The following is a 10,320-nucleotide window of genomic DNA, read 5'->3' on the forward strand; positions in this document are numbered from 1 at the left end:
TATTGATTCTGCACTAGGTTGAATTGGAACATATCACTTCTTTTGATATTCTTTCAAAAAATAAAAGTAAAACAAGTGTCTCTGCCACTGTAATGCCACTGGTCCACAAGTTATATAATATTTTTTTAAAATTACATAGACCTTACCAGCATTTCTTTGAAAATTAAGGAAAAAAACACTGTGAGCTTAAAGATACACTGACTGTCCATTTCCTAGAAAAATTTTATCATAGCTATTCAATCATTAATTTCCAATAATATTTCATATTTGCCATCTGTGAAATTTATACTATAGAAGATGTCATAAAGCATCACCTAAGGAGTTGTTCTTGGATTTACTTGAATTTTGTTGGGCATAACCAGTGGCCTTTTCTCTGCCAGCAGGGGCTTCAAGTAAGTGGTGAATATAGATGGGATTGCCTACTCTGTAAAGAGTTTATCATTCTATTAAGCACTTTAAAGCCACTATGTCATGAAAATTACAGACTAGAAACTCCTACAGGTACTTTGTCACATGGAGTTGCTGAGTTAAACACTGACTCAATGGCACTCAATAACAAGATACACGTAGTATCTTTACAAATTCAAACTTATTGATTCGTAAAGCGTCTTCCTTGACAGGAAGACGCTTTACGAATCAATAAGTGATGGTAGCATAGTGGTTAAGGCACTTGAATGTTAACCAGAAGGTTGGCGGTTCAAACACACCAGCCACTCCTTGGAAGGAAGATGGGGCAATCTACTTCCATAGTGATACTGCCTCGGAAACCCAAGGAGGGGTCTCTATGAGTTGGGTCCGACTCGACGGCACGTAACAACAACAACAATAATTGTTAGTGTTTAGGCTTTCTGAATCATTAGCTTCAGTCCACATTGCTCACAAGTGAAAATAACAAAGGCAGAGAAAGATACATTTATGACTAAGCAAATTCTTTCTTACAGGTAATAAGATGTGAGGATGAATAAAGGGAAGAGGAGAAAAGCAAAGGTTAACAAACAGAAGTGAGCTGTTCTCAGCTGCAAGAAGGTTGTAAAATAAACACTAAGAAAGTGTTTAGTTTTCCTCTGAGAAGTAAATTTAAATTATTCCTTTCTATTTATTTATTTATTTTGGATATATTTGTGTTGATGCATTTAAAGAGCAAAGTTATTTTAAAAAGTAAGAAGTTGACATTCTGACTGAATTTTGAAGCATCTGAAGCCTAAGTAATACTTCACTAAATTTGTTTTGTTACATATTCCCCTAATCTTCCCAGCTTCTGTTGGGGAAATACTTTAGTGGCCTTCACAAATCATTTTATTTAATTAATCCTAAGTTTTCTCAAAAAGATAATTTTTGCTAACCAGAAGGCTGGTGGTCCAAAACCCCCAGCCACTCAACGAAAGGAAGACTGGGCAATCTACACGCTTAAAGTTACCACCTCAGAAAACCAAAGGGGGTCTCTATGAGTCATAATCAACTAGATGGCAGTGAGTTTGGTTTTGGTTGTAAAACCTAAAAACATTTTATATTATTATTATTTTTTCTTTTATATCATTTTTTTCCTTCTACCTTCTTTTTTTTAAATACTCTAAATTAAAATAAACATTTAGTTGGAAAAGAAACCTGAAAACAAATCACTGACATGGAATTAAAAATATAAAACAGACGCAGTGCCTTCCAGTCAATTCCAATTCATGGCAACCGCATGTGTTATCAAGTTGAACTGCTTCATAGGACTTACTTTGGCTGTAATAACTGAAAAGTGGTTCAAACCTATCAAGGACTCAACTGGAGAAAACGTGACAATCTGCTTCCATAAAGATTACAACCAAGAAAATTCTATGGGATAGTTCTACTCATCACATGAGGTTACTATGAGTTGGAATAGACTTGAAAGCACCTAAGTGCCATGACAACAATCTTTACAGAGGCAGTTTGCTTGATTCCACAGAGCAGATGGGTGGGTTCGAACTGACAACCTTTCATTTAGTAGCCAAGCAGTTAACTGTATGCCACCCAGGAACTCCAGACATGTAATTAGCCAAAACCCACTGTCATAGAATTGATTCCAATTTATAGTGATACCCACTGGGTTTCCCAGGATATTAATCTTTATGGAAGTAGATTGCCTCATCTTCCTCCTGCAGAGCAGCTGGTGGGTTTGAACCATGAACCTTCTGGTTAGCAGCCAAATGCCTTACCCACTACACCACCAGAGCTCCTTAAACATGCAAGTTGGCATCTTTAAATTCACTAAGGCAGAAGGTTTATATCATGATCCTCTAACAAAGTAAACTTTTATTTTGTAAAATTTGCTTTAGGAGTCAGTATTTAATAAGGTGCCTGGCAATCAATTAAAGCTTGATGACTGAAAAGATCTCCTATTCTACTCTGAAGGAATATTTTAATATAATAATGTATTACATGAATTGACTCTAGTAATTTGCAGACAGAGAAAATGAGACCTAGAAAAGTAAAGACACTTATGCATGGAGTTGCAGAGCACATTAATACATGTATACCTGTCTGCTGCCACCTTGACCTGGACCCATTTCCCTGCCTTTATGTATGAATATCTGTTTCTCCAAAGACACTAAGAAGTAATGCAGAAAAGTGATGCAACTGGAAGATGCTGGTCTTCCATCAAACTTGGTTACTCTTATCCATCATTTATTCTCACATCCATCCATTCATTCACTTAAGAAATATTTACTGAAAACACAATTGAAAAAATTTGGAGATCCAAATCTATCTAATTATTTGGCATTGCTTCCAAGAGGTAAAAATATATAAGCATATATGTGGTATGAAGTACAAAATAGAAAAGAATATGGATGAGGTTTTATTATTTCAAAACTTACTTGGCCATAGCTTAATACAGAAAATAATCTTTAAACAAAGGTGTAAGGAATGGAATTGTTAATGAACAGAAGGAGAATCTTGCCAGAGAAAGCATTATTACCAGGGGTAGAATGTTGAAACCAGACAGGTGGTCTCCCACCTAGTGTGATCCCAGGTTAATAAGGAGACACTAGGCTTTGGGGTGCTGAGAAAGGTAGCTTTATTGCAGGCTGGCTAACAAGGAGCTCTGAGACTGCGTCTCAGATTAACCTCACCAAATCTATAGATTTCATGGCTGATAGAGGACATGGAATAGGGAAGAGAAGATTAGTAATGAGCTTTCCAAGAACTCATTAACCATGAGTTAGGTTCATTAACACGATGGGAGTGCAGCAGTGTTATGGCTGCCAAATACACAAACAAACAAAAAAAGGCTAAACTCACTGCCATGGAGTAGTATCCAACCCATAGCAACCCCACTTTGGGTTTTCGAGGTGGTATCGCTAGGGAAGTAGATTGCCCAATCTTCCTTCCAAGGAGTGCCTGGTGAGTTTGAACCGCCAGCCTTCTTGTTAGCAGTTAAATGCTTTAGGCACTATACGAACAGACCTTCTGCCAAAGGGTGTGTTTTTCAAGTTCTGATGTGTAAAATTCAGATAAGGACACAGCCCAGACAAGTTGCACATGGGCAAATGGGAGGGGTTGGGATAGGAGAATGTTCTGGGCAGCTAGCAAGATATATAGCAGAAACTTGGCTGGTATTTTAGTCCTTGCCTTCAGGCTACCTGTAGCAGGGCATTCTCATATTGCTTCAGGCCTTGTGGTCAAGCTACCTGGAGCAGGGCAATCTTAACAATGTGTGTGTGCTGAATATATGGGAGTTGAGATATCATGGAGTCCCTGAGTGGTAAAAACAGTTAAAGTGCGTGGCTGCTAAGCAAAAGCTTGGAGGTTCAAGTCCACCCAGAGGCACACTGGCATTCCATGAGTCAGAATCAACTGACTGTAACTGGTTTGTTGTTTTCCTACTAACCAAGCTCTGTGGTCTTGAAAGGCAAGCAGAAGCCAGGAGAAGGCTTAGATTAAGTTTGAATGCTAGCTTTGTCCTTTAATGACTGCTGAATTTGGGCAACTACTTGACTTCTCTAGATCTCAACTTTCTTATTGAAAAATGAGATCATCTCTCCCACCAAATGTTGTTCATTGTGATGATTTAATTAAATAAAATCATAAGGACATTAGCATAGTGACTTACACTGGGAAAATACTTATTAAATCTTTTTTTTATTTTTAAGATTCATAAATCCTTTTTATCACTATGGAGCTCTGGTGGTATAACGCCTAAAGCATTTGACTGCTAACCAGAAGGCTGGCATTCAACCCACCAGCCACCTCTCAGCAGAGGACTGGGCAATCTACTTCCATAGAGATACCACCTGGGAAACCAAAGGAGAGAGATCAGTATGAGTTGGATTTGACTCAACAGCAGTGAGTTTGGTTTTGGTTTTTGATTTTATCACTATGACTAGAGAGGATCATCATTTTAGCAACTGATGCAAAATATATAAATGTTATGGTTGTATATGTTGTATGTATAAATACATATGGATCTAGTACATATTCAAGTAATTTATGACAGGAATAAAAAATTAACCTTCTAGAAATTATCTTAATGCAACCTTACCTCCAACTCAAACACCAACTTACATTTATCTTGGACAAAATGTGCTCAGAAGAATATTAGATTTTTAGTTTGTTGAGATTGATGGTTGGTATGGGAAGAAAAAAAAATATCATCAATATATTAGGGTAACCAGGGTAAAATAAAATTAAAAAAGTTTTCCTTCTTACATAACTTATTGCAGCCTTTCAGAAAGAAAGAAGAGATACAATATTTTACTAGCTTATTTCAGTTTCACTGAGGAATCCTTTTATTGTTGAATATCTCATCATTATTGCTTGCTAATACTTTGGGAGATAAGGCCTCACATATTTAGTCAATCAAGCCTTGTCATTTTTCAAGAAGGGAATTACAATTCATCTGTCCCTAAGCTACATACCTTATATATTTTATTCAATGCATTTTTACATATATGCATTAGACAGTGCAAAAATTAAACAATCATGTTGTTATGTGCCATTGAGTTTATTCTAATTCATAACAACCCTGCTCCATAGAGTTTTCCTAGGCTGTAATCTTTCAGGGAGCAAATATTCAAGTCTCTTTTCCCCATGGAGCATTTGGGAGGTTTGAACCACTGAACTTAAGGTTAACAGTGGAGCACTTAACCATTTTACCACCAAGTCTTTTTCACATGTATAGCCTTGCTCTTGTTAGGTGCCATCAGTTCAGTTCCATCTCAAGACCCCATGTACAATAGGACAAAACACTGGTGGGTCCTGTACCATCATCAAAATCATTGTTATATTTGAGCCCATTGTTGCAGCCACTGCGTCAATCCATATTGTTGCCCTATAGGACCCAGTAGAACTGTCCAATACAGTTCCACAGCTGTAAATCTTTATGGAAACAGTCTGCCACATCTTTCTACCACAGAGCAGCTGATAGGTTCAAACCACTTACCTTTCAGTTGGTAGCTGTTTTGGTTACGTAGTGCCTCTCTGACAAGAATATACCACAAATGGGATGGCCTTAACAAACAGGAGTTTATTCTCTCAGAGTTTGGAAACTTTAAGTCCAAGTTCAAAGTGCCAGGCTCCAGGGGCTGGGTGAAAGCCCCTCAACCTTGGGTCCAGATCTGCCTCCTGCTCCCAGGCCACTGAAGCTAGAAGTGTTTCTTCACTCAGACAGCTGATGGCTTCTGAGGCTGACAAATCCAAGGTTGACAAGTAAAAAGGCACAGTCCCGATGTTACCAAACCACATGCAGGCCATTTATTTAAGTCCATTTTAAGTCCCAAGATCGGCAGAGCATGGCATGACTGAATACAGGGTCCAAGCATACCATAAGCTGGAGACTAACCCCAAGATTTCTCCTTACATACAGGAAGCAGACCACATGCCAAAGAAAGCTATTTAGCTGCTTGTGGTAGATCCCACCATGGAGTGGATTGCCAGTCTCATCGTAGGGAATAACTACCATCAGCTGCCCAGCCACTCACCCAGGCCCAGCCAAGTTGACACACAAATGTAAACACCACAGCAGCCAAGGGCTTATGTATAGCATTAGACAGTGCAAAAATTAAACAACTGTAGGGGATAGAAATATTTGGTTCTCATTCTTTGCTTTATGTTTGTTGGCTTTTCATTTGGTATCATCCATTCAGTTTATGCCATCATTTTTAGTCTTCTTCATTCTGTCCTCATATGAAAAAAAGTAAAACAGTATTTTTATCTGTTTCTAATTCTAATTCCCAGAGACCTATCATATAGTTAGTAATTAAAAATATATAATTACCTCATATATTTGTCTACTAGTTTACTCATTCCAAAACTTAGAAATTAGACAGTTTGTTATCTATCCTTTGCAGTAAGCCCAGTAAATGTTATGCATTACTATAATCCTATAAGGAGATTTAAAATGCCTGTGCTTCTATTGACCAATTGCGTTTTTTATTCACATTCATTTCAGAGGGGAAAAAAATGAGAAAAAGCACGAGACAAGCACGTAGATTGGAATGATCTAATTCTAATAAGCTAGTGTCCATGTCGACTTATAAATTCATTAAGAAAATGAATATTGGTTTTTATTTGTCTGCATGTCATGCATGGCTGTTGTGGTGTGCATTATACCAATGCTATTTTGAATTGATTGCTGACAGCAACATCATTCATTATGCATGTGACGAACAATGTCTCAGAGACATAAATTTTTCAGTTTGACTCTATGAATATACAAAAGGCTGGAATTTCTTTGTACTTATAATCAGACAATAAATGCCTCATTACCATGTTTAAACTACATACCAGTTATAAGCATTTGTAACACATTGATAGTAATCAAAGCCCTCTTTCAAGGCTTAGCTATTTGAAAATATGTGATTCAGTAAATGGATTAGTACCTGCCAATAGGCATTAGTCTTGCCAACTGTAAGGTTAGAAGAATTATTTTACTATTATTCTTGTGATAGGTAAATATTATATCTTCATATAATATCAACATCCAATTAAATAAGAGGAGTTATGCAGTTATTCAGGTTGTTTCTGATAAATTCACATATAAATTTAGTGATATTCTGTTCTATTCATGTTTTATTATTATTTTAATTACATTATTAATCATGGTTCATTGAAGTTGTATCAAACCAAAACCAAACTCACTGCCATCAAGTCGATTCCAACTCATACCAAGCCATCCTTGGGTTTCTGAGGTAGTATCTCTACAGAAGTAGATTGTCCAGTCTTCCTTCTGAGGAGTAGCTTGTGGATTTGAACTGCCAGCCTTCTGGTATCCTATTGAATTATAACCATTGTTGTAAAAATCAGATACTTTGACAGGTTAAACAACTAATTAACACACAGAGACTGATGCACCAGAAGGGAAATACAATTTTATCAGAAGATACTTGATCCCTATGTCTCAGAACTGTGGAACAGCTCTCTTAAGAACACATTTTGAAAACACTTGTCAGATTTTGTAGTTGCCAAATTGTGCATGTCAAATTAAATGTATTTTTATAGAGCTTTAAATGAGGTTGTAATTTTGCTGAGTTATGACATAATCTTGAACAATTTGAATATTGTTAGATATCAAGTCAATTTTCAACTCATAGGGGCCCCATATGACAAAGAGGAACTCCCCCATAAATTTTCAAGGCTACAATCTTTATAAGACCAGATTTCCAGGTCTTTCTCTTACAGAACCACTAGATGGGTTCTGATCCACTATATGGATTCAAACTACCAACCATTTGATTAGCAGATAAGCACCTAACTGTTGTGCCACTGTTGTTGTTGTTGTTGTTGTTGTTTGCCATCGAGTCGGCCCCGACTCATAGCGACCTCATAGCGACCCCTCCTTGGGTTTCCGAAGCAGTATCACTACGGAAGTAGGATTGCCCAACCTTCCTTCCGAGGAGTGGCTAGTGGGTTTGAACCGCCAGCCTTCTGGTTAGCAATCAAGTGCACTATGCTACCAGAGCTCCTAAATAACCAGTCGCCTGGACAGGGACTTGAACCCTGGACCCTCAGATTAAAAGTCTGATGCTCTACCAACTGAGCTACCCAGGCCCTTGTTGTGCCACTAGGACTCCTTAAATAGCCATCTTAAATCAGGGTTGGTGCTCTTTAAAGACTATGGAAGAAAAGTGAAATTATCTTTTACCCTTAAATTTATATCAACTATATTATCTTCCACACACTAATATGCTTTCTTTAATTTTCTTTCTTTTTTTTTGCTCTCCTTTTTGTTTGTTGTTCAGTTTGGGGTAATTTATTTTTCAGATATTTAGGTTATGATGGGAAATAAAGGAAAAAGTTTTAAATAAATATTCCTCTTAATTCAGTGTGGATAAAATTTGACCCACTCTACATATTCCAGTGTTTAGATAACATTTTAAACATCTTCATCAAATAGCAGAAAGATAAAGAGCAAAAAGCATTTGTTGAAGTACATCCATCAATCTTTGCATCTATAGATCTATTCATCTCTCTATCACTCGCTGTTTGAAAGTGTTGAGTTTTTATGCAACCATTTTGCAAGCCATAGTTTATTGGCTTGCAGCTTTTCCTCTAGATGTTATAGGAACTTCTATAGATTTCATTCACTCCTAATATTCATATTATATTACAATAAATATCAGATTGATATTCATTACATCCAAAAGACTATTGATATTATATGATTTCTGTACATAGGATTGATCTTTAGGTGCTGCTAGAAATAATCAGCATTATTGCAAAGCATCTTACAGTCAATGAATAAAGAGGTAAATAATTAAAAGTAATGGAAAGTGTCCCCATATGCCCACTGAATGGTCTTAAAGACATTTCTATCAACCATAGTTATTAAAGAATGAATTAATTTCAGTTGTCTCATCTGTCATGTGTCAATGATAATAAATACCTCCTTCAAAATGTTTGCCTTGTTAAACAGTTTAAAAATAAGAAAGTACCTAAAGCTATTCTGTAACCTGAAAGAACTACATGAATGTAAGAATATTGTTAATGTTGAGAATGACAAAAGTTTAGAGAAGATATCTATACTGTTTTCTGAACAAAAGAAAAATGTTCTCTAGTAATTTTCCATTGGTTTACCTATCATCTTGCTATTAGTTACCACCAACTAGGCTTCGATTCATAGTGACCCTATATACAAAAGAATGAAATTTCACACTGCCCAGTCCTGTGCCATCCTCACAACTTGTACTGTGCTTGAGCCCATTGTTGCAGCCACTGTGTCAACCCATCTCATTGAGGGTCTTCCTCTTATCTTTTCCAGGGAATGATCCCTCCTGATAATGTGATCAAAATACTAGAGAGGAAGTCTTGCCATCCTTATTTCTAAGAGCACTCTGTCTATACTACTGCCAAGACAGATTTATGCATTATACTCAATAATATTCTTCGCCAACACTGTTCTGGTTACCTAGTGCCACTGTAACAAAAAATATACCGCAAATCGGATGGCCTTAACAAAAAGGAATTTATTCTCTTACAGTTCAGGAGGCTAGAAGTCTGAGTGCCAAGTGCCAGGCTCTAGGGGCTGTATGAAAGCCTCTCAACCTTGGGCTTCAGCTCTGCCTCTTGCTCCTGGCCCACTGAAGCTAGAGACATCTCTTCACTCAGGCAGCTACTAGCTGCTGAGGCCAACAAGTCCAAGGTCAACAAATAAAATGGCACAGTCCTGATGTTAATAAACCTCATGGCAGGCCATTAATTCAAGTCCATTTAAAGTTCCCAGGTCAGCAGAGCATGGCAGGCTGCTAAACAATGACAAGGCTACACGCAGGGTTCAAGGTACCATAAGCTAGTGACCACTCCCCAAGGCTTCTCCTTATACACAAGAAGCAGACCACATCCCCAAGGCAGCTACACAGCTGCTCACAGTAGATTCCACCATGGAGCTGATTACCAGTCTCATCATGGGGAATACTACATCCAGCTGCCCAGCCATTCAACCAGGCCCAGCCAAGTTGACACACAGACTTAACCACCACAAACACCATAATTAAAATGCATCAATTCTTCTTTGGTTATCCTTATTCATTGTCCAGCTTTCACATGCATATGAGGTGATTGAAAATACCATGACTTGGGTCAGGCACACTTGAGTCTTCAAAGTGACATCTTTGTTCTTTAACACTGTAAAGAGATCTTTTAAATCAGATTTGCCTAGTACTATAAGTCGTTTGATTTCTTGACCGTTGCTTACATGGGCATTGATTTTGGATGCATAAAAAATGAAAGCCTTGACAACTACAATATTTTCTCCATTTACAATGATGTTGCTTTTGTTCCAGTTGTGAGTATTTTTGATTTATGTTAAAGTGTAATCCATACTGAAGACAGCAGTCTTTGATCTTCATCAGTAAGTAC

The 10,320-nt window shown here is 37.4% G+C and overlaps 1 non-coding gene across 1 annotated transcript; it reads right to left on the reverse strand.

Annotated features, from left to right (window-relative positions):
* Positions 1-7,940: 7,940 nt before the first annotated feature.
* TRNAK-UUU lies at positions 7,941-8,013 on the reverse strand. Its single transcript has one exon. It is a non-coding gene; the product is annotated as a tRNA-Lys (tRNA).
* Positions 8,014-10,320: the final 2,307 nt, after the last annotated feature.

This window comes from Orycteropus afer, unplaced genomic scaffold (genome assembly GCF_000298275.1).
Source record: "Orycteropus afer afer isolate SDZICR_OR568_19922 unplaced genomic scaffold, OryAfe1.0 scaffold00022, whole genome shotgun sequence".
Taxonomy (NCBI): Eukaryota; Metazoa; Chordata; class Mammalia; order Tubulidentata; family Orycteropodidae; genus Orycteropus; species Orycteropus afer.